Raw genomic sequence first — 16,622 nt, forward strand, 5'->3', positions numbered from 1 at the left:
AGCCTGGAAACCTCCCTAAATTTGCCTCTTCACAGGATACTTGAGAGGATTAAACACATACTTTTCTGGGAAAGTCCTCTGCACTAGCTAAGGTGCCATCTAACCATGCGCTGTGTCTGTTAAGGTCACAGGACCTTCATTCTTTCTTCAGTGTAGGTATGGAACTCAGACAATTGGCTACTAGAGGCAGAAAGCACATGCTCATAGAAAAACTGCTTCTTGCTAAGCAACCAAGCCACCCTACGTTATGCCTTTTCTGCCGCTGCTAATGAGATCAGAGCATGAGGGAGAGCCCACATGCAAAGCTATCAGGAAGAGTCCCTCACTCTGCTCTAAGGTAAAGCCTTGGCAACTCAGAAGGAGGCTATTAGCCAATAATCTAGACGGAGCATTGTTGGGTTAGACTGAAATAATCTCAAAAGGAGAATTTCCCCATATTGGCCAGAAGCTCAGGGCACCTTGAGGAGGGAGGGGAAAGCCACAGGCACTGGTCTTGTTTTCCTCATAGCAGAAACCCAAGTCCAAGCCTGGCAGAGGCACTTCTCACAGGGGCTGAGCAGACCTGCATGCAGGATGATGGGCAGAGCATCCTGGTCCGGGTCTCCTCTCCTGCCTTCCCACAACAAAATCTCAACAGCAGCTCGAATCCCAAGAGGCCTGGAGGAAACACCACCCAGGCCTGGCTAGTCAGGAACAGACACATGCCTGGAGCCCAAAGCACTGGTGGCTTTTAAGAGCTTGGCAAGACCCCAATAAAGCAATTCTGGAATCTGCAAAGGCTCTCCCCTGTCTCACCTCCCCCGACACCCGCCCTCCTCAGACCTTCCTGGAAAAAGCAATATAAAACTGGCAGCCATCTCGTGCTTCCTTTTTTCTGCCAGCCATCTGTATTTCCAAAGGAATCAAGCCCAAAGCCTAACCACAGAGCTCAGGAAATGGAGGCTGCTTCCTGCTCCTTGAGGTGGCCCTACAGGCAGCCAACTCTCCCCCTCACTGCCAGAGAGAGGGAGGGAGGAAGGAGGGAAAGAGAGGGGGAAGGGGTGGGAGGGAGAGGGAAAGAGAGGAAGCAAGGGAGAGAGGGAGAGGGAGGGAGGAAGAATGAGAAAATATATTTCCTTTAAGGGCACACAAGATGACTTTAGTATTTGAGTAGCTCTTACTATAATTTTTTTAAAAAATTTAAAATTTTTTTACTTTTTATTTTTTGGGTACTGGGGATTGAACTCAGGGGCACTCAACCACTGAGCCACATCCCCAGCCCTATTTTGTGTTTTATTTAGAGACAGGGTCTTGCTGAGTTGCTTAGCACCTCACTGTTGCTGAGGCTGGCTTAGAACTTGCACTATTCTTGTCTCAGCCTCCAGAACCGCTAGGATTACAGGCATGTACCACCGTGCCTGGCCTTACTATTATTTTTAAAATGTTGTCTTCTAAGAGTCCTTTTCCCCCTGACTTCAAAGATTCACAATTAGAATGTTCTAAGATATTTCTTGCATCTGCTTGTGGATGGAAACTTTGTATGGTGGAAAGAGTGAGCTAAACTGTCAGAGACTATGAATCTGAGGCCAGCTTATTGAGGGCAGTCTCCTTGAGACTACTTCAGACTAACTCAACAATGCTCCCTCTAGATTATGAGGGAATTGTGCAGTGAGGATGAGTCCTGGGGGAGCCTGAAGGGATGGAGAAATCTCCCATATCCAGCAGGCAGTTTGGGGGTTTAAAGTCTCCATTCCAATGTTCTGCATCTGGCCCAACTTCTGTGCCACAGGCTCGCCACTGCACTGTAGGCTTTAGTTATCTGCAAATCTAAGTTCAAAGCGGGAAGGGGTCCTTTTTTGACTCACTGGGTTCCTGGATTTAAGTGCTGGGAGCAATTTTGCAATAGGTATCACAATTACATGATTCCTCGGAAAGTTCCCTGGTGGGGTCAATTTGAGGCTCTCCAAACAAATGCTATCTGGTTTTCTTCCTTTGGTTCTTGGAGTGTCTTCTAGATTAGATGAAGTCTGTAGGCCCTAAACTATGAACAGGTTGATCCACTTCTGCTAACACAGCACAACAGATGGATCCAGGCACAAACAGTATGTTTGAATTGTCAGCGTATGATTCATATTGGTGATAAACTGAAGAGTGTTGGCAACAGTCTAGTTTAAGCATACCTGGTTATGTGTGATGGAAGAAAACAACCTATCCCCTTAACCACATGCAAGGGGGAGTCTTCTGACCTTCCCTCCAGGAGAACTTTCCATAACAGGGCTTAAGTCCAGCGCTCAAGGAACTCCTGATTAGTAGGTCTGACCCACAGTCCCTGGGACAATGCCTGCCTCCCATCTTGTCCCCATCAGTATGCCCAAGCTAACCTTGCCTGGAGTTCTGCAGGTGGTATCCATTCCTCTCTTTTGGCCTAACTACTCTTTCTTCCACCCCACTAGGCCTGTGGTTGATAGCAGGAGGCTGTAGAGCTGGCTTTCATTTTGTGTTGTCCGGGGAGTTGACTGGGTCAGAGCAGAGGTTTCAAACTTTAGGATCAGCTCAACTTGATAATGGAGATGCACATACAAACACATCTTAAACAACCCTATTTACCCTTTCCATGTGATATATACTGGTTATTTTCTTTCCCTCCTATGTGATTTAATTTAAAATGCTTACCTCTATATACTAAATTTAATTGCACAATCCACTAATGGGTCCCTACCCACATTGAAATTTTGGACACAGGAACAGAACCTTCTCTTAGAAGCTTCCAAATCAGGAGCTTAGGGTTTGATCAGATAAAAGGAATGAGTTCTACTGGATTTATTCCTTGTATTTGCCAAGGACCTATTAGGTGCCAGGCACTGGCACAGGTGTTACAAATGAGAAGTTAAATAAAGAAAAGATTATCTCTTAACTTGAAGGCCCAGATTTATTAGCAAAAAAGTATTTTCAAGGAAGAAAACACTTTGAATCAGTCATTTGAAAAACAGCATTGTGTTCATGCAAAACAGAACTAATGATATTTCAACATAAAACATTCTGAATGACTCTTAGGGAAATTCCAGATTTGGAAATGATTTCTGATTCACTATCCTCTTGGTATGCATTAGCACTTGGCTCAGAGAGCTTCACATTCTAATCAATAACATTTAGATCTCCCCACGGCTCTGAATCAGAGACCCTTACTTTATGAGCCCACAAATATGGAGTGATTTCAGCTTTCTCAGGGACCATTCATTCTGAAACAAACATGAATTTGGTAGACATTGGCCTTTTATATTGTATGATATAGTCAATATACAAATCAGGAGATGACCAAAATTGACCCCACTATACTCACAAATGGTAGGGAGAAAACTGTAAGAAGATGTTACAGAGAGGTTCCTCCTGCTGAGGCAGTTCCCCTGTGCTGGCCCTTGCAGCCCTCACTTATGGAGCTTGTCCCACCCTGGCCATATGGATACAAGTACCATGGAGCATGGTCCAGCAGTATACCTGGAAGTCACACCTGGATCTCTACCCCATGGCACATCTTTCAAAACTTTCTATCCAAGTGCCCTTCAACTGGTACCAACAGACAGAGCAGAACATAAGTATCTCAAAGTAAGCATCAGTACTTTTTGAAGTCTTCTGTTGTATCTTTTTCTTCTTTCTCCTTCTCTTTCTCCTCCTCCTCCTCCTTTTTTTTTTTTGGTATAGAGGACTGAACCCAGGAGTGTTTAACCACTCAGCCACATCTCCAGCCCCCCCCGCCCCCTTTTTTCTTTTAAAGTTTTGGATAGGTCTTGCTAAGTTGCTTAGGGCCTTGCTCAATTGCTGAAGCTGGCTTTTAACTTGTGATCCTCCTGCCTCAGCCTCCCAAACTGTTGGGATTAGAGGCATGGATTAGAGGCATGTACCACCATGTCTGGCCTTCTGTTTTATCCCAAAGGACCATGGGGATTTGTCACAAGCCTACATACCATCAACGTTTACTTTAACACACAAAACACCCCCTCTCCATTCTTGAAATGTTCAGGCAAAAGAAATGCTTATAGTGTGGATTTCCAAATTCTTGGGAATCTGTTGCTAATCCTAAATCACTAGAGCTCTCCAGGGAAGAAGCTGTCAACTCCTAGGTGACAGCTGCCAATCTTTACTAATGCGAGGAACATAGTACTGGGCTCCTGCATCAAAGTGGTGACCCTACTGTTTCAGAGGATATGGGGATGGTCAGGAAATGAGGAGGCAGCAATTGGTCAACTGTTATCATCCACCCCTAATATTTACCAGATTTTAATATGTGTAACATACATGCTATACTCACTTTGTTCTAGGCACTCTTCTTCTTCTTCTTCTTTTTTTTTTTTTGGTACTGGACATTGAGCTCAGGGGCATGCTTTACCACTGAGCTACATCTCCAACATGTTTTATTTAAAATTTTTAGATAGACTCTTTCTAAGTTGCTTAGGGCCTTGCTAAATTGCTGAGGCTGGCCTCAAATTTGCAATCCTCTTGCCTCAGCTTTCCAAGTCACTAGGATTACAGGCATGTGCCACTACACCCAACTAAGCAATTATATTCTTTTAAACATATAACTCTTATAATATTATGTCTTGTAAGGTATATATAGGGACATATCCTCATTAGGCAAATAAGAAGATGCAGGCATAGAAAGGCCATATAATTAAGGAGAAAACAGAGGTCAAGCTCACTTTCCAGTCTGCCCCAAGCATATTATACTTTTTTCTCTGCCCATTCTTGAAGAGCTATGGGTCTCTATGAATACCACCAAATGGCGCAATTGCCAAAGCATGTTTAGTTACTAGTTCCCCTTCTCAGGTTAAATTATAAAAATTTTTAAAAGTCCATCCTTTCAGATTTTTACAGTGGTAGGTCACACAGAAGTTTAAACGTATAGACTTTCTTCTCTTAACAAATGTGATAGATGTACAAGGTTACTGCAGAATTAGATTTAATATGAGGTTTGGTTTTCAAATTATTCAAGTGCAATAAAGTTGATATTCCAAATCTTTGTGTCAGCTTTCCAAAGGGTCATCCAAGGCAATTCAGAGGATTAGGCTACATGGGAAAAAAGGATGGGTGGGTATCATTTACTGAGGATTAACAGGAATGAGAAATCAGCAAGTTAAATGCCTTGGGAGGCTCCTGCTCTACCTGATATATTTATGCGACTGGGGCCTGGACTATTCAGATTATGGGAAAAAGCATCAATAAAGAAAGAGGCTTAACTTGAACTTGATGCATTGTTGCACCTGAGGGTTTTATGTTACTACTAATCCCTGCCATCCACTGCTAGTTCAGTCTATTGGCCCATTCTGAATGCCACCCTGGGCTCACTGCCAGTGGACAAAGAGGCTCTCAAGCAACAGAGAGTGAATGACCAGGGGCAAAGACTGCTAGTACCCTTAGGAGTCACGAGCCTCTTATGGAGACCAGACTGCCCAGTGCTCTTCAATCAACCACTTTCACATACTGTTGCTTGTATACATGGGGAGCATGTCAAGGGCTGCCCAAGGTCAAAACTTAAGGATCTAAAAGAATCACTGGGGTGCTTTTAAAACTGCAGTTTCTGGGCTGGGGTTGTGGCTCAGTGGTAGAGCACTCGCTTTGCACGTGCGAGACCCTGGGTTCGATCCTCAGCACCACATACGAAAATAAACAAATGAAATAAAGGTGTTGTGTCCAACTACAACTAAAAAATAAATATTAAAAAAATGCAGATTCTAGGGTTCTGATTCAGCAAGTGGGTGGAGCTGCAATGTTTTAAAAAAATCACCCCAGATGATAAAAGTTCACTGTGGGTATATCTGGCTATCAGTTTTGCACGGGTTTATAATTACCCATTTTTAGGCCTGACTTGACACTATTCTAAAAACACCATGAAGGTAGGGGCTATTTTTCTCTTTATCTCAAATGCAACAACACATCACTTGGTTGACTGAGTGCATAATGGTTTAAACAGATGATTCCACAGGATGACACCCTGTTCCTATCCATTAGGTTCTAAGCATGATGTCCAGCCTCTGACTTCTGTGGGAGTATATATAAGGTTTATCCAATCTTAGTGGAACATGAACCTAGAATTTGACAAGTATTCCTGCCTTTGCCAAGCAACAAGGTAAAGAACAAAAGTGAACGTGCTGGGGCTGGGATTGCAGCTCAGTGGCAGAGCGCTTGCCTACCACATGTGAGTCACTGGGTTTGATCCTCAGCACCACATAAAAATAAATAAATAAAATAAAAGTATTGTGTCCATCTACAACTAAAAACAATTTTTTAAAAAGTAAACATTTTATCTACCACCCTTTCATGAGCCTTCTGAAACCTTCCACATGATCTGAGCACAACAAAAGAGAGGGACATTTGACAAATAATATATTGGCTCTCAAAATATGCCTGGCATGTTGTTACTACCCTTTCCAGTTCTTATACATTTGTGTTCAGTTCTTCAGCCAGGCGCAGACTCACATCCTTATCCTTCCTCTGAATAAGTCTTTGACTCACTCATATGAAGGCAGGAGGACCAGGGTAGTCAGATGAGATCTCTCAGGGTTTAGAGCAGCAGTTCTTTAGTGTGGATTCAGACAATAGGGGTTTTAAACCAGCACCCGCATGGATTCTGATGAAGATACTCCTGGGCCTCACTGGGTTAGCATCTTCATTGGCTTATGAACTTGAAACTAGCAAAACCCAGCCCCTACTCTGAATCGTAGTGGGGAGGGAAGAGGGAAAAAATGTTATAAGTTGGAAATATCCTAGCTGAAGGAGTGCTGGCTGGACATAGGAGAACATTTTCTGGCAGGCTTGTAAAGTACCTGGAGAATTTGTAGGAGAGTTATGGTTTCTGCTTCTCTGAAATTTCCTTAAAATGGTATCCTATAAATAGGCTGAGGATTGGTCCCTACGTCCTTTCAAATATTCTGTCAGCTCTACATTTCTGTTTTGCTGCGTGTCGTGTCACTTTTGTCCTTTACAGAGTGGTAGAGCCCTTAAGGGTGGGAGAATAAAATTACATTAGCAAGCACAGCTCTCAGAATTCCCCAGGGGGTGACTCTAGTCTACTTGCTGAGTTCGGTGGCATATTCATGCACCCCCACTCTACACCCTCACCTCCTCCTACAGGTCATTTATGTGAGGTTCCCACCAGGACTGTTATCTAGCAGATACACACCAATAACTACATGAGGAGAGTTAAAACATGGAACTGTTTCCATAATGGCTGGCAAATGACTGACCCAAGCCCACTGAAGGTACCACAGCTGATGCTCTGGCCCTCCCCAGGATGCCCATCATGTAGAAGTCAGTAAAGGGTTAATGCCTACTACGGCACGGGGTGTCCAGGCCTCTGCTGCCACCCAGCTGAGCCCACTAATTCTTTTGTTTTCTTTTTTTAAAAAATTATTTATTTTTTAGTTGTAGTTGGACACAATACCTTTATTTTATTTATGTATTTTTATAAATAAAATGGTGCTGAGGATCGAACCCAGTGCTAGATGAGTGCTCTACCACTGCGCCACAACCCCAGCCCCTGAGCCCATTCATTCTTGCTGATTGTTAAAACATCTGAATTTTACCCTCTGGCTTCCACATTCCCAACATACACACACACACACACACACAGACACAGTTTATTTTCATCCCTCTGGGATTCTGCTTGTGCTGTGCCCTATGCTCAGAATGTCCATCCCTCCAGCCCCCAACTCTCTTAAAACCTCCCTCTGATTCAGATCTTTGGTTCAAATACAATCCTCAGGTAGCTGTTCCTGATCCCAATCTCCTCTCTCAAAAATAACCACTGCCTCTACCATAGCCACAGGCCTTTCCTTTAAAGGCTTTCTAGTAACCCCTATATTTTTTACCTTGATTTCTTCGGTTTTACACAATTTCCAATAGGCTTATTTTTCCCACTGCTGAGATTTTAAGAATAAATTTAAAGGCAAAATGGTATTGTTCAATAAATTTCCAGAGAGCCAGTCCTGCACCACCTGTAATTTCTAGGAGACTAACATGATCCTAGTTATTAGCTCCCTGTATTTGAGGATATGATTTGGCCACTGAGGGGCTTAGTGTCCCAAACCCTTGGGCATGGCTCTTTAGGGCTGCAGGTCCATCCTCTAAGACTAGGAAGGCAGATGGCAAGGTGAAAACCAGAAAAAACCCACAAAACAAAAAGTATTCTCCCATTTAATGCTCAGGGGCAGAGGACTGGCATGAGGCTTCTTGGGGGCATGGATGGTGTCTCTTCTTATAGTTAAAGCCTAACCTCCTCTGAGCTCACCTGCTCACTTGCCATGCTATGGGACAGACCTGTCAGGTAGGGGTGGCCAGTTCACCTTGACCTTACTTCAGATGCTTACGTCTCTAAACTTTCTTTTCCTTTTTGGTTTCTAGCTTCTCACCGCCTTGCATAACAAGGGTCTCTAAGACACATAGTAGCTTGGAAGCCTCCTGAGGCCACAGTTGGCCCTGGCTGATTCTTTTACTTCTACAACATGTACTGACTATGGTATCAGACACCCATCCAGAACTTGCTACATGCTAGGCTTTGTTTAAGGACCCAGCCATAAGTACCATAACCACCACCAGGTACTGCAATTAGCCTCAGTTTACATATGGAGAAACCAAGATTGAGAGCAGTGATGTGAACTGTTCAAGTCACAGATGTGGAAACTGACCCAGTCAGGCCATATGGTTGCACCATTCCTGTTTTTAACTACTACTCAATGTTTCATATGCAGCAGGTACACAAGAATATTTTGTCAAATATAAAAAGAGTGCCTTACGGGCTTAGTGGTCAAAAGGATGTTGGATACTCTAATTAGGATTTTTGCAAACATTTGATATTCCAAAACTTTCCCAGATGACTTGGAGCTGTTACCCTCACGCTCCAGTGTCATATATCTCCAAATATAAGTCATAGGAGATGAATGGTATATCTGTTATGCTTAGGGGTATGTGAATGTATACAGTAAATGCTGGAGCTATTCACAGAGTCTGAGGAGAGATGAAAGACTTAGAAGTAATTTAACTACTTAGGAATAATAACTTAGAATTATCGTTGAAGGAGAGAGACATGAGAGAGAGTGTGTGTGTGTGTGTGTGTGTGTGTGTGTGTGTGCATGGTGAGTACATGATCAATAGGGAGTGAGCTGGTGGGACATCTCTTTTTTTCTCCTCCCTATGGCCTGGCGAAGCCTGTCTGTCTTGGCTTGCAACCATTTGTAAAGACCCCATAGCTTCCAATGGCCTCCTGCACAGGGTGGGAGCAGAGTCATTCATCACTGTCAGGAGATGTGCTGCACACAGCAGGGCAGGCTTTCTTCCCTGCTGCTCCTGCAACTAGAGCTGCAAATCTTGAAAAGATGCAGAACATGCACATTGCAAATAACCATCCATCATCTTGGCTCTGCAAGCCCTGGGAAAGGGGCCTCCCCACATGGGGCTGACCCATTCTGACTTCGGCTCCAGCCCCAGCTAGAACTGGGACGATGAAGACTTTTGGGGGTGGCTCATTCCTGCCCCAGCCAATCTTCATCCTGGATAATCTGTTGAGGTTTGGGGTTGAAATCCTCTGAAATGATAACCAAACCCCCACTTTTCTCTGCAAAATCAGATTTTTAGATTGCTTTCAGCAATCAGACTGCTGCCAAGGTGGCCCATAATCATTAAATTATGAAAATACAAGTTGCTGGGAGGAAATGAATACCACGTTTCACTAGGGAAAGGCCTGCTTTCTTGTGAAGTAATTATAAAATTAAAATGTGATATTTCTCTGGTGAGTCTAGAAAGCCTCCCAGCGCGGTCTGTGGCACAACAGTAACATCAGAATTTGCACTGGGGCGGGACTGAGAAATCCTCTGTGCCCCAAAAATGCCAGTCAGGGACATGGGCAGGTAAATTTCCAAAGATTGGGTTAAGAGTGATTAAAAGCAAAGAGAAGGAAAAATACAGAGTTTGGATTTTTCAATTACTTTTTAAAACTCAGGAGTCAAGCTGTTAGAAAATGCAGGCTTTCAAAGCAAGACTACTAATGCTGAGCTAATTAGACCCACAGGCATGGCTAACATATAAATTCAGGACCCAAAGAGGGGCACTGTCCCTTTAAAATCTGCCTTGGGATCAGTGGAAGAGTTAATGGGTAGTGTCAGGGGGGCTGCTTTATTAGGTGGTCCTAGAGAGGATAAAGCCTGGGGTTTCTGTAACAGGGCTTCTGTGCTTGATTCAATAAATCAATTTATATTAAATGCGGGTGCAGCTCTGGAGCTGGCTCCACAGAGCACTCTGTGGCGTTTCTCAATCTGCTCATCCACTTCCCTGTCAGCCTGCCAGAATGTGCTGTCAGAGGGCACTGAAGAGAGCAATAAAGAATACGATAGAAGCCGCATCTGCAATATTTGTAAAACTCGACCTGGCAGCTCCAGACCACACTTGGGGCTGCCTCCAGTGAGTTGCTCTCTCCAGAAAATGAACTGGACTGTTGTTAAGAAGCCCAAGGCTGTGGGGCTGTGCCTCTCATTGCTGAGAGGGGCTCCAGGCTGCCGATGAGGGTAAAGGTCACCCCCAAACAGAATGGAAAGGCGTGGAAGTGAAGTTGCTTTTTAATCACATTCTCAGCGTCTGAAATACTCCCCAAAAGGTAAAAGGAAAAAGCAACAGAAATGGAAGTGCCAACAGCTGGTACTAGTCCAGGAGGCTAAGACAAGAGTGGGCGGCTGGGTGGTTTGGGGAGAGGGAGGCATGCTACTGAACCAGGCAGAGGAACTGGGGCTCTCTTGGCCGGCCTGGAGGGTGCAGCTTCTCCAGTACCTGGTGAAGGACAGCTGGAGACAAATCCAGTCTTTCTAAGACACAGCCACCCATGTCCCTGCAGATCTGGAAGGTGGAGCCCCTCCCCCAGCTGACTCAGTCCTTCAGCAGTGGGGCCAGGAGCCACGGAGTCCGGCCTACGCCCATCCGCTCCCCCTGTCTGTGCTTGCCTTTTAAAACCCTGCGCTGTTGAGATGTTCAGTTACAGGCAGCTCCTTGCACCACATTCCAAGCCCTCACTAGGCCCACACTCTCCTTTTATCTGGACCATGGCCCCATCCAGCAGACCTTTCTGTGGTGATAAGAGTGATTTGACCATCCAGGGCAGTAGCCACCATCCAAATGTGACAACTGCACAACTGAGACATGGCTAGTGAGAGAGAGGGAGTGAATTTTTCATCTTATTTAATTTTAAGTAATTGAAATTTAAATGGCCACGTGTGGTTAGTGGCTACTATGCATGAGAGCATAGAAAAAAGAAAAGATTTCCTTTGCCTCCGTTGAATCAGGGAGTGCTAGGGCTGGGGTTGTGGCTCAGCTGTAGAGCGCTCGCCTAGCACGTGCGAGGCCCTGGGTTTGATCCTCAGCACTACATAAAAATAAATAAATCAAATAAAGGTATTGTGTCCAACTTCAACTAAAAAATAAATATTTAAAATAATAGTAATTAAAAAAAAAAAGAAATAGGGAGTGCTGAACCAGGCAGATGATGATTGACTCCGCTGTTCCCAGTGGAAAATCCCTTGATTTGCTCATAGTTTTAAGGGAAACAGGGGAGGGGAAAATTACCCTGACACATCATTAAGTTAGAATCATAAAAAGTCAAGGGTTGTAAGAGACTAGAATAAAAGGTTACCATCTCTGAAATCTATCTAGAGGGATCTGTCTTTCCCAGAAGCTCTAAAAGCAGAACAAAGCTCCTTCCCCCAAGACACAGAGGCTGGCAACAACGGGCAAAGGAAGGATTTTACAAACGAGAGACTTTGGCAGAGCAAAGTCTCAAAAAGCCTATTGCCCAAAGCAGTACTCTCTTACTAAGTAAGCCATGTGATCTCAAGTCACCAGCCCTGCCTGGCCCCTGAAACAAGACTATCATAAAGGTTAAGAAAGGCTTGGCTTAAAGGACGATTTCTGGTGTACGTTGTTCATAACCAGAACCATCTGGAAGCAATCTCGCTTCACAGGATGGACTTTTCTTCTTCGGCTCTTTTTTTCCTCTACAAATCCCATCATCCCAGGAACAGCTGCTGGAGAATCTGGCCAGAAGCCAGGGGTGAAGTCACAGCCCCCTTCCACACCAATGTCATCATGCACCCCCAGATGGCTTGTTACCCTATGTGGCTACACACAGGGTATGAAGAACGCTGATCCTACATGAAAAAGCAACATCACCAGCAGTCACAAGAGGAGGGACCTACAGCCACAAAGCCAGCTGTGAGAAACTTGTTTCAAGTCAGTAACACAGATACTTGCCAGCAAATTACTGCCTGAGACAGCTCAGAGGGACATGGATCGGGATTCATAGCTCTTAGGATGACACACTGCCAGTTTCTGTGTGTGTCCTGCAATGGCAGCTCTACACAAAGGGCCAGGGAGGAGGGGCACCAGCCTGGGGATTCTGGCACCAGGGCCACTGACACCAGACACAGAAGGTGAGAGCCATGTGGGTGACAGGGACATTAAGGGAAGGACACATCAGGGACCAACTCGGCGATGGGCGTTAGACAAAGGCTTTGTAAACCAAGCCACTGAGCTAACTCTCTGAGGAAAGAAGGAAAGGGAGGTTGGGGGGAGCCAGGGAAGAGACCAATTTCATTATGATGGGCCTGGTGACAATAACCTTTTGTCCTCTAAACAATCTGGGCCTGCCAAGCTGCTCCACAGTCTCCAAGAAAGCATGAGGATCCCGTCAGGAGGCAACAGACTCATCCTTAATTATGAGACAAGGCTTCCCAGAGCTGACATCCTCTCCCACACTTCCTCCCTGCTGCAAGCACTCCACAGAATGCTGGCATGATGCTCCTCTAATGAGAGCAGGCAATTTCCCTAAGCACAGGAGATCTGGTTATTCAGGGGATCCTCCCCTACCATCACCATCCCCAAATCACGCTCAGACTCCTGGTAATGAGTGGTAATGAGTAGCGTTTAATTTGACCAACGGTCTATGGGGTCACATGGGGAGCTAGAAAAGTCACTGCCTGGCAGCTCCTAAAATGCTTCATTCCATTGTCTCATTCCCTTAAGGATTGTCAAGGAGACACCAATTTTAGCAGAGAGAGGCCCCCAACTTAAATTTCTATCAGAGGTCAAAACTGTGTAATACCATCTAGTTCTACCCTGAAAAAAGTTGATTGGCACTGCACATCAGAAAGAGCCCTGGGATGAGAGTCAGGACTGGGCTCTAGTCCTGACTCTGACGCTCGTGCATTGGTAGACGCTGAGCAAACCACAGAGTCCCTCAGGCTCTACTTGCTCAACAGCAAAATGGGAAGAAGGGGCCACCGTTTCACAGCTGGCAGTTCAGCACAGTGGCTAGCAGTGCACACTCCAAAACATAACACTGCCTAGATTTACAGGCCAGGTTCTAGAACCTTCTTAGTTGTGTAACCTTGCACAATTTAGCCTCTGTGCTTCAGTTCCCTCATCAGTAAAATGTATTTAGTTGATAGGCCTGTTTTAAGATTTGTTTTAAGAGTTAAATATGAATAATTAAGTAAAGCTCTCATCATAGTGCCTGGCCCACGGCTCTCCCAGTAAATATCAGTCAACCTCATTACTATCATGATTAATGGGAAAGCAGGGGGGGAATTAAAAACTCCACAACTAGAAATTTACTATAAGGATTGAATAGCTTAACAGTAGGTAGACCCTTTGTTAGGGTTCAGAGAAGTCAGTTCACAGCCCAAGGCGACTTCTGAAGCCAAGGAACATAAAGGAGGGTCTAGGGAAGGACTTGTTCGCATCCTGGAGGACCACACACTCCAGATGTCACCAGTCCACCTTCAACCAATTCCAACAACTTTGGAGTGATTAATGACTTTCATGGGAAAAGAAACAGGCTATAGATCCTCACCTCCCTTTCCATAAATTAATTTTCCAGTCTTTCTCTTCTATAGACAATTAAGAAAGACAGAGAGCCACCGTCTTTTTCCCCAGTGCTGGGGATCAGGGACTCACACATACTAAGTGACCCCAGTCTTTTTAAGTCCTAAGAAAATAACTGTTCCATTTTAGGCTGTTAGAGGATAAAAATATTTTTTAAAGGAACTCATTAGTTGGGGGAGGGGGTTACATAAACCATGGTCTAAATTGGTTTTAAATATCCCGAGTTCCTCCGACAAAGATATAAAGGGCTTTCCTTCTCCATAAGTCCCATTTTCAAATCAAAATAAGAACAGGTAAGAAATGCACAAAGGTGTACATAAATCTCTGCTTGTAACTATCCTTGGAGCCAACAGCCATGGTGGGAATTATACTGAAAACAAATCAGATCATGTCTGACTGAAGCCATTCTCGGTCTTGGCTTCTCAATTATTTAGTACCTTCTGTGAAGTTCCATGCAATTAAAAACAGCCCACTTATGGGCTGCTTATCTGCATAGGACCCTGCTAACACAGAGAGACAGAGAGAAAGATGGGGGTGGGGAGAGAAAATATGTGCATGTAACGTTGGGTATAATCTGGTTCTGAATTTACCTGCATTGAGAAAGTTATAAAATGAGGGCAATCTTTAGATGTGTGTTTCAGGAAAAATGTATAAGCCACTCCAAAAGGGGGAAAAATACAGCTTCATGGGAATATAAAACACTAACCTTATCACATGGTTTGAGTGGACTGTTTACAGCCTTTGAAAGCATCTTGCCCATTAAAGTGATGATGCCTCTCATCTCATTAGAAGTGTTTTCCAAAGCTAGTAACAATATATTGTTCTCCCTGCCCCAGATGAATTGACACTAAGCAGCTGCAACAAAGATATTCGTCCAAACAAGTCCTAGGCATGCCATTAACCAAGTTTGTGTTGACTGCTTAGATCTCATTTGCCTTCCTGGCACAGAAAAAACATCCAGACACACTTGCCTCAAGCTCAAAGTGTCTCCAATACAAACCCATTGTTCCTGCCTTTCTCTTTGACTGTCCATGACACTGACCTGTAGGCTTACCTTCTGCCAAATAAACCCCTCTACTTTCAGCCAATAAATAACTGCTTTCTATCTACTCTGGGTCATCACAGGACTAAGCACTGGTGCCTGCCTCACGAGGAACTTACAGGCTAATGGAAAAGACATATTTAAATACGTAATTGTAGTCATCAAAGACTGACCTCTAAATAATTTTCTTTTTTGTTGATTTCCTCTCTGTTGTTTTCTGCTTCCATCTCTCTATTTAGTGCTTGAGACCATATATATATATGATAACTTTTCCCTGAGTTCCTAAATCTGCTTTCTAAAGTCAGTATCCTGCAGATTTCTCTTAAGATAACCTCACAAAAATATTGCTTTCATTTATTTCTTCTTCTCAGAAATTCACAAGATCAACCTAATAGTCTCTCCCACAGCAAATCACCCATTTCTCTATCTGGCTTTGTATGTTCCCTTAGTACAAGTTCAATGTGTTTCTCACAATCTCTCCTCTTGTATTTAGCCATTTTCCTTATTGTCTTTTTAGATATATCCTCCCACCTCCTTTTACAACCCCGGGGTTCCTAATCTTTCCAAATTGTACAACACCCAGACCAAACTGTCATGGGTATTTCCGAATGACACTAGCCCTCATCTTAAACATCTCTGCAAGAAGTGCTGATCTTGTTGATTGAATACAAATGGATTAGAATAATGACTCTAGGACATAAAAATCCAGAGCTGCAAATATGGTGAACCCTTTTTTGATAAATCCATTCACCTTTTAGAGAAGGGGCAAATATTTTTGGCTCTGTGGGTTACACAGACTCCACTGTAACTATTCAATTGCCTTGCATTGGGGTGAAGGCAGCTATAGTTCAAATATAAACAAAGGGGTGTAGCTGTATTGAGAAGAGAATTATTTACAGATACAGGTGGTGAGCCAACTTTGGCTTTCCAGCAATAGTTTGCTGACCTCATTCTAGACAAAGAAAAGTGGATCTGGGTGAGGATCTGCTTTTTCAGAGGGCAAAGAACAACTAAAGGTCCCTTAGATGAGTCTCTTATGGGTAGTTAAATTTGTTCCTTTATGACAATGTGTGCCCTAGAAGTAGGTCCCCAGCCTGGAAGTCATCAGCATGGGAATCTTGGCTCTGACCATCTGTTCGCAATGAAGAGGGACAGTGAAAGCTATGGCTCTGCTTTTGTGGGAGATGTGGTAAGGAGAGTAAACGACTTCATTCTTCTATTATCCTCCAGACTGACAAGAGGCTCCCTCATTAGATCTCAGGACATAAGCGTAAATCCCCCACACTTCTGAATGTAAGGCTCTGCTCTTTCATTGAATCCTTATTCCAATCCCATAAGGTGTAAGAACTTGTTACCTGTTTACTACTCTGAAGAGACAGGAGGTCTTAGTCAACATTAGACACTGAGGTGTGTTTAGGGAACAAGACACCCCACGTCAAGAGTTCTTATATCAATCTGAATGTGATCAAATGTAGTGGATCCTTCACATCTGCAGGTGTCATTTCTATGGTGTCAATCAATGTGGATGGAAAAAATTTTTTTTAAAGTATCTATAGTGAATATGTCCAGTTTTTTTCTTCACCTTTACTTCCTATGATACAGTGTAGCAACTATTCATATAGAATTTACACTGCATTAGATACATTAAGTAACTTAAAGATGACTTCAAGCATACAGGAAGGAAGAT

The 16,622-nt window shown here is 43.9% G+C and overlaps 1 protein-coding gene across 1 annotated transcript in view; it reads right to left on the reverse strand.

The window, feature by feature from the left end:
• Positions 1 to 16,622, reverse strand: part of Ppm1h (protein phosphatase, Mg2+/Mn2+ dependent 1H) — a 270,705-nt gene that overhangs the window by 56,535 nt on the left and 197,548 nt on the right. The gene's annotated exons all lie outside the window — the stretch shown is intronic.

Source organism: Marmota monax, unplaced genomic scaffold (assembly GCF_021218885.2).
Source record: "Marmota monax isolate L192 unplaced genomic scaffold, Marmota_monax_Labrador192_F-V1.1 WCK01_AAM20220418_F8-fsc00056, whole genome shotgun sequence".
Taxonomy (NCBI): Eukaryota; Metazoa; Chordata; class Mammalia; order Rodentia; family Sciuridae; genus Marmota; species Marmota monax.